Source organism: Canis lupus, chromosome 36, assembly GCF_048164855.1.
Source record: "Canis lupus baileyi chromosome 36, mCanLup2.hap1, whole genome shotgun sequence".
Lineage (NCBI taxonomy): Eukaryota > Metazoa > Chordata > Mammalia > Carnivora > Canidae > Canis > Canis lupus.
In genome coordinates this window covers 15,961,392-15,982,798 of record NC_132873.1, presented here as the reverse complement: position 1 = coordinate 15,982,798, position 21,407 = coordinate 15,961,392, and the positions used below count along the sequence as shown (strand labels likewise).

The 21,407-nt window shown below is 39.7% G+C and overlaps 1 long non-coding RNA gene across 1 annotated transcript in view; it reads left to right on the top strand.

Moving 5' to 3' along the window:
* Positions 1-19,652, top strand: part of LOC140625689 (uncharacterized) — a 40,773-nt gene extending 21,121 nt beyond the window's left edge. Inside the window, exons 4-5 of the long non-coding RNA XR_012025016.1 lie at positions 15,181-15,310; positions 18,561-19,652. This is a non-coding gene — a long non-coding RNA (uncharacterized lncRNA). The remainder of the gene's footprint in view (positions 1-15,180; positions 15,311-18,560) is intronic.
* The last annotated feature ends 1,755 nt before the right edge of the window (positions 19,653-21,407 follow it).

Here is a 21,407-nt window from a genome sequence, read left to right as displayed (position 1 = left end):
AATGCTGAAGACTAGGTGGCTGAAATAGCAAACATTTACTTCTCAGAGTTCGGGAGGCTGGGAAGTCCAGGATCAAGGCACCAGCAGCACTTGCATAGCATCTTAATAAAGAGCATACATTTGTGGGAAAGTGTCAAGAAAAAGGAAAAGGATTTTGACATTTTCTAGTGGGTGGTAAATGGAGACGGTGAATATATGGAGAAAACTAATGGAAGATAAGGGTTATTTCAGCAAGGTTTTAGCAAGGTATGTAAGTTTCTCTGGTGCCATCTCTGGGCTGATAAAAAGTATAGAGTGGTCTCCAATGATTAGAAGAATGGTACTGCCCTCATGGTAGAGAGGGGGAGAACAGAGGGTTTTTTTTTTTTTCTTTTTAAGACTTAAAATAATTTTTAAAAAAGTATTCTTTGTACCCAATGTGGGGCTCAAACTTATAATCCCAAGATTAAGAGGCACATGCTCCTCCAACGGAGCCCCCCCCGCAGACACCCCAAAGAAATTTTCTTGTGTTTGTTTCTTCTCAGTTGCTTTCAGCTCAAAATAATCCTTATGCCAGAGTGGCATATTTTGGGGTGGTATACTCTGAATCCCTTCAACCACTGTGTTCATGGATTATGTACATTTATTTATTTTGTAAAGATTTTTTTTATTTTTGAGTAATCTCTACACCAGCGGGGAGCTCAAACTGACAGCCCTGAAATCAAGAGTTGCTTGCTCTACCAACTGAGCCAGCCAGGCACCCCGTATTATGTACATTTAAAAACATACAGGAAAATAGACTGAAGAAAGATAAGATAAAATTTTAAAATATATATTCAGGGGATCCCTGGGTGGCGCAGCGGTTTGGCGCCTGCCTTTGGCCCAGGGCGCGATCCTGGAGACCCGGGATCGAATCCCACGTCGGGCTCCCAGTGCATGGAGCCTGCTTCTCCCTCTGCCTGTGTCTCTGCCTCTCTCTCTCTCTCTCTCTCTCTCTGTGACTATCATAAAAAAAAAATAAAAAATAAAATATATATTCAATATTAGTTGTGATATTTTCTTCCCATCTTGCACTGGATTGCTTTATGTACCTTTGGTACATATAACTCAATTCAGAGGCTACTGCAGTTTAGCACAGATACCTTTGGAAATGTATCCATGATATCATAATTTATTTTATATGATCTGCTTACCAGCAATTGGGCTTTCTTATCAAAAAATGCTGCAGTGAATATTCTTGGATACAAATCCTTGTTTAATTGTTTGACTATGTTTGTAAAGTGAATTTTTTGAAGTAGTAATGTTGAATCATTTTACATTTTGGTAGATGTTTTCAAATTGCCCTGCAAATAAGTACACTGATTCACACTCCAAATGATAGTCTATAAAAGTCTGCTTTAGCACACTATCTATAAAACTAGGTACCAATCTTTAAAATTTTGTCCAATTTGGGCACCTGAGTGGCTCAGTCAGTTAAGTATCTAGCCCTTGATCTCAGCTCAGATCTTGATCTCAGGGTGGTGAGTTCAAGCCCCACATTGGGCTCCATCCTGGGTGTGGAGCCTACTTAAAAAACAAAAAATAAAATTTTTGTCTGGTATAATAGGGTGAGGAATAATATAATGTAGTATATTAAAATAGCATTTAAAAATTGTAATTAAGTTCTAACATTTTAAATTGGATTTAAGCCACTGAATTGTGTGTTTATATCTTATGCTATCCCCCCCACACACACTTTTGGGGACACACCTCTAGAAGCTCTGTGTAAACTAAGAAAATTAGCCCTTTGCCATGTATGCTATAAATACTTTCCCAAATTGTTTTTTGTTTGTTGAATTTGTTTGTGACCATGCAGAAATGTTAAATTTTTAAAAATGTGATTAAATTAGTAACTTTTCTCTAGGATCTAGGATGGGAAGGTAAGACCTTAGGGTCAATGGTGGTGGGGAGTTGGGGTTTGGAAAGACCAGCAAAAGTGGGGCAAGTTAGTATAACCCTTGGGATAGTGAGGTCACATGTGGAATGTAAGGGCTCTGGAACCAGCCTTTGTGGGTTCAAATCCCAGAACTAATATTTATAGAATGACTTGGGTTGGGGGGGGGGCAGGTGATGAACTTTCTTGTGCCTTAGTTTCTTCATGTAGAAATTATTAGTATTTTATCTGAGGCTTAAATGAGCTGAGGCATTGGTACAGTGCCTGGCACACAGAGAGTGCTTCATAGAGAAGAAATAAAGAGAATTTGGGGTGGGGTGTAGGAGAAATGGAAAGGAATAGACATGTTGAGAGACTTGTAGAATGTTGGTGAGGAGGATCAAGAGGAATGAATGGTCCTCTTTTCTGTGGTTAAAATCATAACCATATTAACGAAAACAGCAGTGGAACACAGTGCTGCTGTGACATGGAGGTGCAACAGGAGGACCCCAGAACCAGACAAATTGTTCCAAATTCCAGCTCTACCCTTCACTAGCTTTGTAACATTAAGCAAATCACTGAAGTGTGGAATAATTATTTTATCTATCTTCTAGACAAAGAAATGAAAAGTGAGCTAATATAAGTAAAGCATCTAGAATACTATTTGGCACAGAGTGTGTACTTAAAAATATTGGCCGTTATTATTATTATTAATATTTTTTCTGCATTCACCAGGTGCTTTTTTTAAACTGTCACCTCATTTGAGTTTTCTGAGATCCTTGTTCCTTTCAATAGGCATCCACCAATTGCTGAGATGTTTCTGATCTCATCAGGTCCTAAATATTGGGGCGGACTTAAGTGTACCCTTCCATATTCTGGATCTCTCTTATTCCTTGCTAAGCTAATAATATTCTGTGTTATTAATAGGCATTGATAACTTCATGTTATCCCTCTCAGATGACATTTGCATTTTAACAAGAATTTTCAAGGCCTTGACTCAAAGGAGTGAGTAATGTGGTTATTTTAGGTATCCTGGCAGAGAGAAACGGTCCTTGGGCTGGGAGAGCTTTCCTAAACTAAATTTATATCAAGCCAACAGCTGCCTACTCTGCTCACTCAGAATATGGTGTGGGGGTTGTATTGGTGATTGAGGAGTGATTTAAATCAATTAGCCAAAATTTTTGCCAGGGACTGTATTAGGTAATGTGGGGAAGAATATAAAGATAAATAATCCTTGCTTCAAGGAATTTATAATCTCGTTGAAGAGATCAAGATGTAGAAAAATGAAAAAGGCAGTTATTCTCATTGCCAAGGTCATAACACATATGAGAATGTTGCCTACTGGTCATTATACTGGTGTGAGGTCTTCAGGGCCACGTCAGACCAGGAGGAAGATTATTTGTAAAGCTGCTCATACGATTGTTTTATCAGAGCCAAAGCAAGAACAAGTGCTTAGAAATGGAGTTGGCTCTGCAGTCAGAATCACTGAAGGGGGAGATACTGCACTAAGTTATGCATCAGATGGAACATCAGGATGAACCATCGACAGAGACTGAGCCGGAGGCCAGGACTGGGGTGTAGGGCAGCCCTGGTGGCTTAGTGGTTTAGCACCATCTTCAGCCCAGGGCGTGATCCTGGAGACCGGGAATCGAGTCCCACGTCAGGCTCCCTGCATGGAGCCTGCTTCTCCCTCTGCCTGTGTCTCTGCCTTTCTCGGTGTGTCTGTCATGGATAAACAAATAAAATGTTAAAAAAAAAGATCTTGTGCAGAAGTAGTGGTTTGGTGGAGGTTTCTCTGTTAAGACACTTAATCTGAGAAGGGTGAAAGGTAGCCAACCATGTGAAGATGGGAAGATGATCCAGACATAAGGAACAGCAAGTGCAAAGGCCCTGGATGGTGAAGAGCCTCAAGATGGGTTGGAAAATGATCCATGGATGTAAGATGTTCCTTCCATTCTTATAGACAAGTGACATAATTTCAAGTATGATTAAGATTACTTATTAGAAACTTGCTGCATATTAACCAAGGCCCGGTCTAGGGAGAGGTAAGTGGGACACTCACCTCAGGTAAAAAATTTAAGGGGGAGCATCAAAAAACTCAGTGAATCAAAAGAAATCACATTTTAAAAATAAAAACTAATGTAAAAATAAATGATGAACAAAATATGAAAATTTTAAAGAAAGACAGAATCAGTATTACTGAGTCTTCCTTTTGCCGTATGCTCCAATATGACTTGAACAGCCCTGGTATTAAGGATTGCTATTATCTGTGAACAGAGATAGTTTTACTCCTTCCTTTCTAATTTGGATACCTTTTCTTTTTCTTTCCTAATTGCTCTGGTCAGAGTTTTCAATACTATGTTGAATAGAAGTGGTGAAAGTAGGCATCCTTCCCTTGTTCCTGATCTTAGAGGAATAGGTTTTGGTATTTCACTATTGAGTATGATGTTTGCTGTGGGTTTTCATATATAATTTTTATTACATTGAGGTAGTTGTTATCTTTTCCTAGTTTGTTTAATTTTATCATGAAAGCATGTTGAATTTTGTCAAATGCTTTTTTGTACCTGTTGAGATGATTCTGTGGTTTTTATTTCATTCTATTAGTATGATGTATTACATTGGCTGTTTTTTTTAAAGATTTTATTTATTTATTCATAAGAGACACAGAGAGAGAGAGAGGCAGAGACACAGGCAGAGAGAGAAGCAGGCTCCACGCAGGGAGCCCGATATGGGACTTGATCCTGGGACTCCAGGACCACACCCTGGGCTGAAGGCAGGTGTTAAACCGCTGAGCCACCCAGGGATCCCTGGCATTGACCGGTTTTTATGTATTGAACTATCCTTGCATTCCAGCAATAAATCTCACTTGCATAATCATTTTAATATGCAGCTGAATTCAGTTTGCTAGTATTTTGTGGAAGATTTTTGCATAGATGTTCATAAGGGATATTTGTTCATAGTTTTCTTTTCTTACAGTGTCTTTGTCTGACTTTGGTACCAGGGTAATGCTAGCCTCATAGAATGAGTTAGAAATTATTCTTTCCTCATCAACTTTTTGGTAATGGTTTGAGAATAATTGGTATTAGTTCTTTTTTTTTTTAAAGATTTTATTTAGTAATTCATGAGAGATGCACAGAGAGAGAAACAAAGACATAGGCAGAGGGAGAAGCAGGCTCCATGCAAGGAGCCCGATGTGGAACTAGATCCCTGAACTGGGATCACGCCCTGAGCCAAAGGCAGATCCTCAACTGCTGAGCCACCCAGGTGTCCTGGGATTAATTCTTTAATGTTTGGTAGAATTCATCAGTGAAATCATCTAGTCTTGGGCTTTTCTGGCTCAGGGCTTTTCTTTGTCAGGAGATCTTTTATTATTGATTCAGTCTCCTTACTAGATATAGATCTATCCAGATTTTCTATTTCTTCATGATTTAGTCTTGGTAGATTTGGTGTTTCCATTTCATTTAGGTTATCCAATTTGTTGGCTTACAATTGTTCGTAATACCGTTTTAAAATCCTGTTTATGGGACACCTGGGTGGCTCAGTGGTTGAGTGTCTGCCTTCAGCCCAGGGTGTGATCCTGGAGTCCTGGGATCGAGTCCCACGTTGGGCTCCCTGCATGGAGCCTGCTTCTCCCTCTGCCTGTGTCTCTGCCCTTCTCTGTGTGTCTCTCATGAATAAATAAATAAAATCTTAAAAAAATAAAATCCTGTTTATTTCTATAAATTGATAGTAATGTCTTCACTTTGATTTACAAATTTGGTAATTTGGGTCTATTGTTTTCCTTCTTAGTGTCTCTAAAAGTTTGTGAATTTTGTTGACCTTTTTGAAGAGCCATCTTTGATTTAATTGATTTTGCCTATTATGTGCTTCCTATGCTGCTATCTTCCCAGAGTCCTCTATCCTTTTAAGGTTTACTAAAATTTATAATTCATTAAAGGAGATTATTGGAATGTCTGTAAAGTTTGGGAGGACTGATCTTTATGTTAATTTGAGTTGATAGTGGCTGTCTATTGTTATATTTATATTCATTTAATACATATCAAATATATGAAAAATCATTATTTTTTCCCTTTGTTAGATTTTGTATCTTGTATTATCATCTTGACTATTCTCAAATTCTTCTTCCACTGGAAATGATGAATGGTTGGAGTAAATGGGTTGTCATAAACAATGTGAAGTGATTGAGATGTGTCAGTATAGCATAATGACTGGATTGGTTTGGACAGGCTTTATGGTGGTTTAGTGTATAAAGATGGCATAGAGACTTACGCTGCTGTTCAACTCATTTACCACTTGGTAGAAGGTGACGGGTCAGGGATCTGGCCAATAGGGCTGAGAGGTGGAGTGGAAACTCCCAGCCCAATTCTGTGGTGAATCTGAAGTCAGAGATGTTAATCAAGCTGAAAATAGTTGTATAGGAGTTCTGAGACTCAGGGGGTCATTAGGCAAGCTCTGGGAAGAACCAGAGCTGGAAAGAGCTGGAGGGTTGCTAGGACAGCCAGTATTTGAAACAAGAATCATTATTTCTGTAATTTTACATCCTCTGGGTAGCAGTCAGAAGCTTTGATTAGGATAGGCGCTGTGACTATATTAAGAATAGATTCAGGGGTGCCTCAGTGGTTCAGTCAGTTGAATGTCCAACTCTTGGTTTTGGCTCAGGTCATGATCTCAGGTTTGTGAGATCAAGCCCTACATCAGGCTCTGTGTTCAGAGGAGAGTCTGTTGAGATTCTCCTTCTCTCTCTGCCCTTCCTTTCTCTCTCTCTCTCTCTCAAATAAATCCATTTTAAAAAAGAGTAAAATCAGACAGTATCACTCAATCTCCTTCAAAACCATCTGAGCTATCATCTTCCCTCAGTATGTCTCTATGCCTTTGATCAATTGCACTTTGGAAGCCAAATTATTGCAATCAAGTTAGAAAAGGCAGGTAGAAAGGGCAGGTATATCTCTTTTTGTTTTCATTACCAACCTTACCACCTGATGGTTTGCTGCTGACTTTCTATTTTGTGGACTTCTGAACTACTTCCACTGGGTAATAAGAAATTCTAAGATATTCTCATAGAGGAAGACCTTGGATATTAGTTGTTCAACTTCCATGAGAAACAACCGTCAGGAAAGACCATCCGTAACTCTGGTTAGCCTAGAAAGCCTGGGAGTTTGTTAGTTTTCTCCTGGAAACACAGCTGCAGTCCCTGTTCCCTTGATTCTGAACATTGTGCTGAGAGTGAGGCCACCTGTCCCTATATCTGTATTTTTTTCTCAAAGAGCTGAGTGATTGCCTAGAACAGCTGTGGGTATTTGTGTTTTATTTTTATAAGCCCTAAGCAACTGAGTGAAAAGCAAAGCCAATTATGTCATTGAGCCTTTTAATATGTATGAACAGGATAGCAGAAAACTGAGTTAGCCATGGCAAATATAAGGTTTATATAGAAGAAGAAACACTGAATTTTAGTGGGGAATCAGTGAACAAAGAGACAAAATGTTTGCTTTTTTGGGGGAAAGACTATTTATATTTTGTTTATGTTCATTTAGATAAATTATTTTTACATAAAGTTTCTTTAAATCCTGCAAACACTGAATTTATCAATGCAAGACTGCAGAGGAAGGGGTGGAGGACATGCTACATACCAGGCTAGCAAAGAGAGTTAGGTTTTTTATGTCCAGTAACCCCTACAGATTTGTTTGTTCTTTGGGCTGTTTAAAATAACTTTCTCTTTTTTTCTTTGAAGTCTATGGAGTTTAAATGTTACTGTAAAGTTCAACATCCACGCTGAAAACTTACTTGTGGCATCATAGCATTAAGTCAAGAATTTAGATAGCTGGAGCCAAATTTCTGGCATTCATATCAAATGCCAGAGAGCCTTTGGCCACTGGTTATCATCAGTCTTCAGGTCAGTGTAAGTGAGAAGGCAGTTTTATTTAGTATTGTGTAGCATCTTACTTGGAATTAAAAGTATCTTGGATCCTTGGATACACCATTACATTTTTAGTGGTAGTGGTGATGGTGAGTAGTGACATTTTGGGAAGTTAAATAAATAGAATTTCTAATCTTAATATGAGAACTCATAGATTCTTTCTACCCAACAAAATTGTCACAAAATTTGGGGCATTTTGCTCCCTTTTTCTTTTCCTTCTTATTTTAAGGTGAACCCAGTTTCTCTCCCCAATTTGTTATGCTTTTCTCCTTTATTATGAAAATTCTGCTTAATTATTATCTTTAAAGCTTTGGAAAATACAGAAAAACTAAGAATAAGAAAAATCCTGTTCTGAAGGGCAAGGGTTGTTAGTATCTGTCTTAATCTTGGCCCAGGTGTGTGTATGCGTGTGTGTTTTCATACTTGAGACCATATTGTATGTACAATTTTGTATTCTTAAAAAAGTTAACACTTTCATAAGTTTTCTCCAATTAAATAAATGTCCCTCCAATTATTAAATGTCCTGTAAAAAGTTCTACCCTTCCTCTTCTTCCTTTCCTTTCTCTTCTTTTAAAAATTTATTTATTTATTTTTAAACATTTAAAAAAAGATTTTATTTATTTTTTTGAGAGAGAGACCAGATGAGAGAACACAAGCAGGGTGAGGGGCAGAGGGAGAGAGAGAGAGAGAATGGGATAAGCACATTCTCCACTGAGCAGGGAGCCCGACATGGGACTTGATTCCATGGCCCTGGGATCATGACCTTAGCCAAAGGCAGACACTTAACTGACTGAGCCACCCAGGCACCCCTCTTCCATTCTCTTCTTTAAAAAGTATTTGTTGGTTCACTTTTTTCTTTATTCTTTTTTCCTTTGCGAAAATGCTAAGGAAGTGTTTGCTTTTGGACAAGACAACATAATAGGGACTGACTTTTCCCTACAGGCTGGGGGAGATGGCTATGTCAGTCTGAGGAGGCAGCAGCTAGTTTATGGGCACAGTACCAAAGAAGATGAGCCTCATGGAAATAAAGCTCTAAACATCTGAAGAGCATCCCTTTTGAGTTTCATCTGAGGACTTATTAATATATACCTGTGAGGAAATGATTCAAGTTTTGGGAAAGAACTGCCTAGAAGGATTAGAAAGAAAATCACCTGGGTTCTGGTAGGGCTTGCAGGAGTTTCCATTCCCTATCAGCCACAGTGGATAGATCTCATGGCTTATGGAGTCAAATAGTGCACTTAGAAGGATATGCTGTGTGGCAGTGGAACAAAATTTGCCCTAAGTTAAAAGGTGTTTTGGTTTTACATAAAAAAGAGTAAAAGCAAGCCTCAATAGGATCAACCTGTTTTCAAGTTTATTCCAAGAACAAAGCTCAAGATTATTTGTGGAAATATGGAAAAAAAAAATCTAGCCCCTAACAAGGTCAAATTAACAAATGCAAGGCCCAATAAAAGTTACTAGATATTTGAAGAAGCACGAAAATATGAACTGGAATGGGAAAAAAACAATCAATAGATTCAGATCACACAAATTGTAGAATCAGTAGACAAGAACATAAGAACGGATACGGTAATTATATTTCATATGTTTAAAAAGGTAGATTAAAATATGAGTACATTAAGGAGAGACTTGAGAGATATTTTTAAAAACTCAGAACAAAATTTTAAACATTAAGAGTACAATATCTGAAATAAATATACTGGATGGAATTAACAGTATATGAGTCACCAAAGAAGAAAAGATTTGTGAACTTAAAGAGCAATAAAGGTGCCTGGGTGGCTCAGTCAGTTAAGTGCCTGCCTTCAGCTCGGGTCATGGTCCCAGGGTCATGAGATTGAGCCCCATGTCAGGTTCCCAACTTGGCAGGGAGCCTGCTTCTCCCTCTCCCCTCCACTTGTTGTCTCTCACTGTATCTTTCTCTTTTTCTCATAAATAAATAAATAAATAAATAAATAAATAAATAAATAAATGATTTTTTAAAAAGAAAAAGCAGCAATAAAAACTATTTTTTAAAGATTTTATTTATTCATGATAGTCACAGAGAGAGAGAGAGAGAGAGAGAGAGAGAGAGAGGCAGAGGGAGAAGCAGGCTCCATGCACCGGGAGCCCAACGTGGGACTCGATCCTGGGTCTCCAGGATCACATCCTGGGCCAAAGGCAGGCGCCAAACCACTGCACCACCCAGGGATCCCTAAAAATTACTTTAAAGATTGATATAGTCACAATGTAAAACAGTATGAACTTTCCTGAAAGTTAAAATTGGATTTGCCACATGATTTAGCAATTCTACTTCTAGATATATATCTGAAGGAAATGAAATTATCTTACATATCTGCACCCCCATGTTCATTGCAGCATTATTCACAATAACCATGATATAGAATCAACTTATGTATCCATTGACATATAAATGGAGGAAGAAGATGTGGCATAGGGGCACCTGGGTGTCTCAGTTGGTTGAGCATCTGACTCTTGGCTTTAGCTCAGGTCATGATATCAAGCCCCAAGTGGGGCTCTGCTCTCAGCAAGGAGTCTGTTTGTCCCATTCTCTCTCACTCTGCCCCTCCCCCTGCATGCATGCATGCACGCATCCTCTCTCAAATAAATAGATAAATAAAATCTTAAAAAAAGAACATGTGGCATATATACACAGTGGAATATTATTTAACCATAAGAAGGAATCCTGCTAGTCACAACAACATGGATGGACCTTGAGGACATTCTGCTATGTGAAATAAGTCAGACAGAAATACAAATACTGCATGATTTTGCTTATACATGGAACCCAAAAATGTTGAATTCATAGAAACAGAGAGTAAGATGGTGGTTGCCAGGGGTTGGGAGTTGGGAGAAATAGGGAGATGTTGGTCAAGGTATACAAACTTCCAGTTATAAGATGAATAAGTTCTGGGGATCCAATATTCAGCCTGGTGATGATGGGTAACAATGCTGTAATATATACTTGAAGGTTGCTGAGAGAGTTGACCTTAAATGTTTTCACCACGCATACAAAAATTGGAATTATGTGAAGTGATGGAAGTATTAACTAACCTTATCGTAGTAATCATTGCAAGATGATAGAGGCTTTTGGGGGAGAGCAGGGCAGGATCTCAGACAGGTCTGAAAATATCTTGAGAGGGCAAATGTCTTGCGAGGGCATTTTGCACATTTGTATTTATATAAAATCATCACCTTGTACACCTTAAGCTTTAAAAATATTATATGCCAATTATATCTTAATAAAATTAGATAAATACACGGGAAGACTAAAGGAGTCCCACAGAGTAGAAAACCAATTACTAAATGTAGAAGAATAAATGGTATTAGAAAATCTTCATCTGGCAAAAATCAGTGTAACAATAAAGTTAATGGTTTCAAAGCTAGTGGGTGAAAGTGAGGTGAAGACTTTGATTTTACATAGTGAAATGATCTTTCTACCAAATATTATTGATTATGAAAAGGGGAAAGACATAGCTTTACAATTTTAGAGACCTGATAAATACCGTCTTAACCAAGTGAAGTTAACACCCCTAGCAGCAGAACATTTGTAGAGAGGGGATGGACCACCTACCCAAAATTGGTTCAGATGTCGAGACTGTTGATCAAACACACACACACACACACACACATACACACACACATACTCACACATACACACACCCTCCAAGATGATAGAGGCTTTTTGGGAAGAATAGGGCAGGACCCCAAGCAGGTCTGAAAATGTCTTGAGAGAGCAAGGAGGGTGACTGATTTTGGCTTTTATTTTGTTTAATGGATGGGGTTCCTAGACATGGACCAGGGATTGTGTGGTTTAAATTTCTCACCTGCACCAAAAGAGGGAGCATCTGAGCTTTCATATCAGCATGCTCAGCTGCGGGGCAGAAGAGAGAGGGATAGGACTTGAAAGCTGTGAGCAGTCAAACACGTAAAATGGAATCACATTTTTAAAGAAGACTTTATTTATTTATTTTATTGGTGGGAGGGAGATGCAAAGGGGGACGGGGCAGAGGGAGAGGGAGAGAATCTCAAGGAGCATGGTGCCCTACATGGGGCTCAGTCTCATGACCCTGAGATCAAGACCTGAGGCAAAATCAAGGGCTGGATGCTTAACCGACTAAGACACCCAGATGCCCTTGAGTCACATTTTTTTATTCCAACGGCCAGTAGATGCCATGTTCCACACAGGAAGTATAATGAGAAGAATACCACATCTGTGATAATCTAGCAAGAATACACTGCCTGGGTCTAAACATAAGAAACATCAGACAAATCTGTAGAAAAGAGTTCATATAGAAGGCTTTAGAAAAGACCTTTTCTTAGAAAGTCCTGCTTGTAAGATTGGCCCTTGGTTGGCCTCTGGGAACTTGGATTTCAGGAGTGTTCCCCCCACGCTAACTGACAAGAGTAGCTCATTGTGCCTGAACTGTTTGTACAAAGAATGTGGTTTATGCTGAATACCTGCTCTCCTTCTAGGAGTCTGGGAATTTGTTAGGCAGAGGTGCCTAATGTGACCAGCATCCAGTAAAAACTTTTGCACTGAGTTCCTAATAAGCTTCACATGTGTTATCACAAGTCATTGCTGGGGGAGTTAAATGTGTCCTATATATCTCCACTGGGAGAGGATTCTTGGAAGCTTGCACATGGCTTTCTCTGGACCTTGCCCATTTTGTGTTTTCTCTTCACTGATTTTGCTTTGTACCCTTCGGCTGTAATAAATCATAGGTGCAAGGAAGACGATATGCTGTGTCCTGTGATTTCTCCTAGCAAATCATCAAAACAGAGGTGATCTTGGGGGACTCTGACACACTCACACTTGCAAGAGATGCTATAAAATGATTGTCCTATAATCTTAAAAAGTGTCAGAGTAGAAAAAAAAGAGTGATAGAAGTCAAGAAAGGCTTACCAATTGGGAACAATATGAGATCCTGGACTGGATCCTTCACTGGAAAAGGGTATTTCTGGGATAATTGGCCAAACCTGAATGGGGTCCCTGGGTAATGGGTATATAAGAGTTCTTTGTGTCAACCTTGAAACGTTTTGTTAAGTTTAGAACTGTTTTGAAATAATTTTTTTTTTCAAAATTCTGAAAGCATATTTTTATTGGCTGCATAATATACTACTTAATGACACATCCATAGTTTCCTTAGCCTGTTGGGTCCCAACCCTGAATGCAGGTGAGAATCACTTACAGGGCCTTAAAAAATATGCAGGCCCAGATACATAAAAAATATACACCCCCAGAGATTTCGAATCAGTTGTTCTGATATGAGGCCTATGCATTGTAAAAATAAAGTTTCCCAAGTGATTCTCATGTGCAGCCAGAACTGACAACTACTAGACTAAGAAAACTAGGGTAGTAACCAGTCCCTTAAAATTGACCATGTAGTGGTTTCTATCCATTACTATTTCAGTATGAATCTTTAATTTTAAAAGATTTTATTTATGTATTTGTCAGAGACAGCACAAGCAGGGAGAGCAGCAGAGGGAGAAGGAGAAGTAGGCTCCACTGTTGAGCAGGGAGCCGGGCTCATGACCTGAGCCAAAGGCAGACAGACGCTCAACCGACTGAGCCACCCAGGTGCCCCCAGTGTGAATCTTTCTACATAAAGCTTTCTCCTAGCCATTTTTTTTAAGATTTCATTTATTTATTCATGAGAGACACACAGAGAGAGGAAGAGACATAGGCAGAGGGAGAAGAGGCTCCCTGTGGGGACCTGATGCAGGACTCAATCCTAGGACCCTGAGATGACGCTCTGAGCCAAAGGCAGATGCTTAGCTGAACCACCCAGGTGTCCCTCTCCCAGTTTTGTAGTGTGTTTTTCACATCAATCCCAGAAGCCAAAGGGTATGAATATTTTTAAGGTTCCTTTTGATATTTTTCCAAATTGTTTTCAAAAAGTAAACATCCCACTATTTTACCATATGTACATGCATCATTTCTAGCACATTATTTATTTTTAAAATTATTTGTAAAGATTTTGTGTGGGACAGCAAGACCTCAGCAGGTAAAAGAAAACAATAAGAACAGGGACATGCATAAATAGGAGCAGCTTTATGCGTGTGGCAAAAGCCAACTATTCCTGCCATCCGTCTGTGCTGAAAACAGTACAATGATAGTGGGTAGACAGCCAGGCCTGCTGAGGTCGGTTCTCCTGCCCCCACAGCCCCGCGTTGAGGCTCCTCTGAGATCCACCCAGGTAGTCACCTATGCAGTTCCCTGCTGCCTTCCTCATGACTGGTCTCTTGCGTTGTTTTTCCTTCTTTCTCTCCACATACTTTACATTCTATGATCATAAAACCAAGAGCCAACCTGGACTCTGGGCTTCACCCCAGCACCTGCAACTCTTGGCGATGCCTGACGGTGTAGCCCCTTTGGGCCTCTCTTTGTTTCACGATATTGGATTCTGAGTAATTATTTCATCTCTCATCAGAGCGCACCATGCGGCAACTTTATTTATTTGAGAGAGAACACGTGCAAGAGAACAAGTGTGGAGGGGTTGGGGGCAGAGGGAGAGGGAGAAACAGACTTCCCACAGAGTAGAGAGCCCTATGCCATGCGGGGTTCCACGTGGGGCTCCACCCCAGAGACACTGAGATCATGACCTGAGTCAAAGGCCGACACTTAACTGAAGGAGCATCTTAAACATCTTTGTTAATATGAGAGGCAAAAATGTTATCTTGTTTTAAATTTTATTTATTTGATTTCTTTAGAAGGTCAGGTATTCACGATTTTCTTGCCCTCTAGTGTTTCCTCCTTTAGAAATAATCTTCATAGAGTTTTATCTATTGGGGTAGTAGACTTTCTCTGATGGTTTTATGTAAGTGCTTTATCATAGTCATTGCAGTCTTCCCTAGTTTGCCAGCTTGCCTTTTAATTTTGGGCATTCTACTCTTTGAGAAAGAACATTTTCTTGGGAATGAGAAAATATGCTGTCGCAGCAAGAAGAATTGCCAAATTCAAGGCTTGTTCTATATCTGGAAGGAGTTCCTAAGACAGAGGAGGAAGGAAACACTGCAAGCTTTGGCTAAGGGGCTCTGTGATTTGTGTTCTTGAGGTATTTTGGGGTGAGGAGCATGTATCAAGCCCTGTACGGTATATTTTGTTTTTAATCATAGGTGGGGACTACATTAGAGTAAAATGACATACACTAGATTTATTTTTCTCCTTGGCCGTAGAATATTCGGTAAGTCAGATACTAAATTAATTGTAGCACAGCCCTGAAAATAACAACTTGCTCAAAAAATGAGTTCACGTAAGAAGAGCTGAGTGGGTTGGCAAAAAAGAAATAGGAGTAAGCATATCGTACTGTTTATTACTGAGAAGAATATTCTGGGCTAACCCCAGCCATAATCACTGCAGTATTCAATGTTTCAGGACAAGAACTCATCACAAAGTGATGTTATTTCGGAAAATGCTATAAAAACACATCAAAAGGAGATAAATGGATTGCACACAGACCTGGGAAATCTGGGATCGCGTGCAAAAACAGATTCACCCCATCCAGGTTAGTGGACAGCTTCAGCCACGTGGGGGAGCTCCCATCTCACCTCCTTTACTCCTTACCCCACCCCCAAAGAGGTTGACCACAGACTTTGCGTTGGCCGGGCCCAAGAACACAGCTTAGGACGCCCAGCTAGGGCCTAGAAGTTTCTCTGCGCTGAAGGAAAAGTTACATGCAGCTCCTGCTGGTAGAATTTCTTCTCGGCTCCTCGTTTTGTAGGGTCTCGTCTCTTTGAATGGCTTTTTAGGAAAACCGGTTTCCCCACACAGCTGTGGTGACAAAGAGGGCTCTACTTAGGTGGGGGTGCCTGCTGCCCCTGGAAGGTCTTGGGGGCAGTGGATGGTTTCTAGAAACTAGGAAAAATCTTTTCTTTCCTTCTTTGCTTTAATTGTGGTTGACTAGAATTGTCTTTCTCCGTCGGAGCCAGACAGTGAGAATGACTGTGGGCCAAGCAACGTCCTCTGGTAATGGGACAGAACTGATGGCAGCAGGTTAGGAATTCATTTCAAGGGCGAAGAAACGCTCTTCTCACAACAGAGCTTCTCTGTAGAGAGCCTTGGACTGATGGTGTCGGCATCTGTGGACAGGAGAGTGTATGCACAATCTAAACATTTTGTTTTCCTTTTTATGTTCCTATTCTCAGCTTGGTCTGGATAAATCTTGGTAATGGCATGGAGATTGGAGCACTAGAAGTGTCTGATAAACCAGAGCTAAGAAATTCATCATTGAACAGATGAAGAGGGAAGAGGGTTTCTCTGTTACCTCCTCCCTCAGCCCCTCCTTCCCATCCTCTCTCCCTCCCTCCTTCTTTCTCTCCTTCCCTCCTTCCTGCCTTCCCTCTTTCCTTCCTTCCCTCTCTCCTTTTTGTTCGTTCAACCTTCTTTTTCTTTTGGTGATGGTTCCATCTAAGATATACCAATAATTCCTTTTCCTACTTAAAATTAATTTTTAACTATATAAGTAATCCCTGAATGCTATATTCTCCTTCTAAAAACCCAGAAACCTACAGCGGAAGCTGCGGAGAAGGCCTCTTACGGCACTGATCCCCTACCAGCCCCCACATCCACTCCTCCCCCCTACCCCCCCATGGTTGCAGACTACCAAAGGAAGGGCTGGCATCAGATTGCCTAGGCTCAAATTGAACTCTACCAGTTAACCGACTGTGCCACTGTAGGCAAGTTACTTAGCCTGTCTGTGCCTAAGTTTCCTTATGTGGAAAATGAAAATATTATTAATACCTACTCCATAGGGCAGTTTTAAGGATTAAATATAATAATATATGTAAAACACTTAAATGGCATATCACACTTAGTAAATGTTTGCTGCTGTTATGACGCTTCCAACTTCTCCCCAATTTCCAGTGATAACCACTGTTATGAACTTTCCGAAAATCCTTTTAGTATCATTTGTGTTTGTGTGACAAAACGATATCATAGTATGTGTGATATTTTGCAACTTGCCTTTATCAATTAGCAATGATGTTTTGCGATTTATCCATGTTGACACAAATAGATCTAGTGTATTCTTTTTTTAAAAAAGATTTATTTATTTATTTATGATAGACAGAGGGGGGGTGGGAGAGACACAGGAGGAGGGAGAAGCAGGCTCCATGCCGGGAGCCCGATGTGGGACTCGATCCCAGGTCTCCAGGATCGCACCCTGGGCCAAAGGCAGGTGCTAAACCGCCGAGCCACTCAGGGATCCCTAGTGTATTCTTTTTCTAAAAAAAATTTTTATTTTTATTTTTTTGAAGTTTTTATTTCCATTCCAGTTAACATATGATACTATCTTAGCTCTAGTATATTCCTTTTGACTGCTACACAATGTGCTATTACGTATATATGATTTTTTTAGCTATTTTCTCATTGATGGACAGTTCAAATGTTTCTAATTTTTGTCTATGACAAATAGTGCTGCATGGAACCTTCACATAAGTGTCTGCGCCGTACTGTGCATATGTGCCAGAGTTTCTTCCAGCTAGAAATCTATATGTGGAACTGCTGGGGTGTAGGGTGGAATTAATTTACACTTCCTCTAGCAGTATTTGAGAGTACTCACTTCCTCAAAACCTTGTAAAAGCTCATTAATAAAATGAAACATTTCTACCAATCTAATGGAGAGAAATAATATTTAAATGTTATTTAAATGTTCCATTTTATTAATGACATATTATTGTTTAAATTTGTATTTCTATGATTTCCAGTGAGACTGAGACTCTTCTCATATTGGCCATTTGTATTTTTTCTTCTGTAAATCTTCTGTTTGTAATCTTATTTGCATTTCTGTCATATTGTTAGTCTTTTTCTTATTACTCCATATAAAAATCTTTTTAAAACTTTTTATTTTTATTTTTTTTTATTTTTAAAAGGTGGATTTCTTTTTTTTTAAATTTTTTAAATTTAATTTTTTTTTTTTTTATTTATGATAGTCACACAGAGAGAGAGGCAGAGACACAGGCAGAGGGAGAAGCAGGCTCCATGCACCGGGAGCCCGACGTGGGATTCGATCCCGGGTCTCCAGGATCGCGCCCTGGGCCAAAGGCAGGCGCCAAACCGCTGCGCCACCCAGGGATCCCAAAACTTTTTATTTTTTAAAAGATTTTATTTATTCATTTTTGAGAGAGAGAGAGAGAGAGCGCACAAGCACGAGTGAGGGGAAGGGCAGAGGCAGAAAACCTCTGAGCGGACTCCCTGCTGTTCATGGAGCCCTACACAGTTTCAATCTCACAATTCATGAGGTCATGACCTGAGCTGAAGCTAAGGGGTGGGTGCTCAACCGACTGAACCACCCTGTAAAATAATCTTTTGTTAAGTATGTTGAAATACTTTTTCCTAATGAGTTTTGTTTATTTTTTAGCTTTGTTCATAGTCTTGGATCATTCAAACCTAATTTTGGGTGTAATCAAGTTGACCGGTCTTTTTTCATGTTTTTGTTTGTTAGTTTTTTTTATCATTTTACTTTATTTATTTATTTATTTATTTATTTATTTATTTATTTATTTATTTTTAAAGATTTTCTTTATTTATTCATGAGAGACACACACAGAGAGAGGCAGAGACAGAGGCACAGGATCATGCCCGGGGCTGAAGGTGGCGCTAAACCACTGAGCCGCCTGGGCTGCCCTCATTTTACTTTTAGCGTCTTATTTAAGAAAGCCTCTGCCATAAATTTGTAAGGATATCTGTGTATCTATGTATTTGTATCTGTATATATGTATATACATATATATATATATTTTTTTTCTTCACCCCAGTGGACTCTTTCTCTACGGGATTATGTCATCTCCTGTGGCAGAGCATTTTGGTTCTAGAAACATGTTTGCTCAGAGGAAACACTGCCGACAAAGAAGGAGAAGGACTCAAACTCCAATGTTGGATCGGTAAAGGATTGCTTGAGCTTTGGAAGCAGCAGGTCTGGAATGCGGAAAGGAACAGCGCTAGCTTTAAAAATACATTTTTTGTCTTGAGATCAAGTGAAAAGAGAACATAACAGGAAGGATGCCATCGGTGGGACAAACAGTGTGAGCCCACATGTTGTAGAGGAGGAATGAGACCGATCTGGGAACAGTGCAAGTTTGGAAAGAAACATCTGACTCTACCTGAAGAAATATGGGTTGAGGGAAATGGAAACAGAACATAAGAGTCAAAAATTAGGTTGTATTGCCACAGAAAAAGTGGTAGAGAAAGCAGTATTTCTGCTGGCCTGAAAGAAAGCTAGAAAACACATCAGAGGAGACACGTTGCTATTTTCTGCACCTCTAAAAGCTTGAGAAACGTCACCCATGGTAACTCCAGCTCAGTTACACACTGATGGAGGATTCTCTTGTTGGTACAAATATGGAGGCAGAAGGGAATCTAACCCAGGCTATAGGGATGTTAAGACTCAAAACCCCCTAGTCTAAACTAGTCATGTCTTTGGCATAGATGACATCATGGCTTCAACCAACCAACTGACCGACCAACCAACCAAACACATGGCATCTGGTGGGGGGAAAAGAAATAGAGATGAGCAAGAAATTGAGACTATGGGGAATATAAGCCCAGGAACACTAGTGCTTAGAGATGTCTCTTGTAAATGCACAAGCACCAGGATAAGAGAGCAGAAGCTGCACTCTTAGATTGGGTTCAAACTTAGTTCAGTATTTGAGTACTAGGTATATGGAAACAAGTGTGAAAACAAATTAAGGAATTTTTAAAATGCAGAATGAACACCAGTGATAAAGAAAGGAGAGAGCTCTGGGAATTGGGGAGACTCTCAATGCAAATATCTAAATCATGCAAGAAGAGGGACAGTTTACAAGAGTGGTGGATTTTTCAATAAAATTTGGAGTTAGTATCACTATTAATCTCTTGATTGCTTTTTTTAAAAAAGATTATTTATTTATAATAGACATAGAGAGAGAGAGGCAGAGACACAGGAGGAGGGAGAAGCAGGCTCCATGCAGGGAGCCTGACGTGGGACTCAATTCCGGGACTCCAGGATAGCACCCTGGACCAAAGGCAGGTGCTAAACCGCTGAGCCACTCAGGGATCCCCTGATTGCTTTTTTTCTGAGTTTAAGGTCAGGGGGGTTGATGCGGATGAACTCTGAAAACCTGCATGGATTATCCTGGCAATGCTTCATTCTCTTTTTTCTCTATACTGTTTTCCAGAGTGGCTGCACCAGTTCACATTCCCACCAACAGTGCAAGAGTGTTCCCCTTTCTCCACATCCTCGCCAACATTTGTGATTTCCTGTCTTGTGAATTTTAGCTATTCTCACCGCTGTAAAGCAGTATCTCATTGTGGTTTTGATTTTTATTTCCCTGATGACAAGTGCTGTGGAGCATTTCTTTCTTTCTTTCTTTCTTTCTTTCTTTCTTTCTTTCTTTCTTTCTTTCTTTAGCATTTTTTTTTCATGTGCTTGTTAGCCATGTGTAGATCTTCTTCGGAGAAATATCTGTTCATGTCTTCTGCCCATTTCTTGACTGGATTGTTTGTTTTTTTGGGTCTTGAGTTTGATAAGTTCTTTATAGATCTTGGATACTAGCCTTTATCTGATATATGTTTCATTTGCAAATATCTTCTCCCATTGTGTCCGTTGCCTTTTAGTTTTGTTGACTGTTTCCTTTGTTTTTTATCTTGATGAAGTCCCAATAGTTTATTATTGCTTTTGTTCCCTTGCCTTTATAGATGTGTCTTGCAAAAAGTTGCTGTGGCCAAGGTAAAAAAGTATACTGCCTGTGTTCTCCTCTAGGATTTTGATGGATTCCTGTCTCACATTTAGATCTTTCATCCATTTAAAGTTTATCTTTGTGTGTGGTGTAAGAGAATGGCCCAGTTTCATTCTTCTGCATGTGGCTGTTCAATTTTCCCAACACCATTTGTTGAAGAGACTGTCTTTTTTCCATTGGATATTCTTTCCTGCTTTGTCAAAGATTAGTTGACCATAGAGTTGAGGGTCCATTTCTGAGTTCTCTCTTCTGTTCCATTGATCTATATATCTGTTTTTGTGCCAGCACCATACTGTCTTGGTGATCATTATTCATTCCTCAGCTGACACGCCAATTGCCTTTGGTCAGACAATTTCTGTATGTATGTAAGCAGGGCTATCCTTAAGCAAAACTATGATGTTCTTTAATTTCTGACTCCTCATGCACTGATTTATCTATACCTATCTTTATTTTCTTTCCAGACTCCCCCATCAAGTGGTGCTCTAAGTGTATCCTTACAAATTTCCACCTCTGCTCCAAACTTAAACGACATAGCAATGGGGAAAAAACCAGAAACTAAAACTGACACCCCAAAAATCAAAACAAACAATAACTAAACATTTTCATGGGCCAGAAATGGAAACACTCACAGTAAGCTGGGATTGCAGCATCAGCCTGCTGGGCTACAGGTCTAGAAATAGGCAGAGTTAGGAGTGCCTCTCCTGCAGGGGAATGAAAACCAAAGTGATCCACATGTGGTGGGGCATCAGGGCAAGTATCACTGTGTAAAAGCAAAGGCTAGGTGGGCCTTCCCTGACCAGGAAAGGAAGTTGAGACAGCTCTGATCACTGCTTGAAGCTGTGGCTTTATAAAGCTGAATCCCTGCAGGGGACAGGAGGAAGTAGAGCA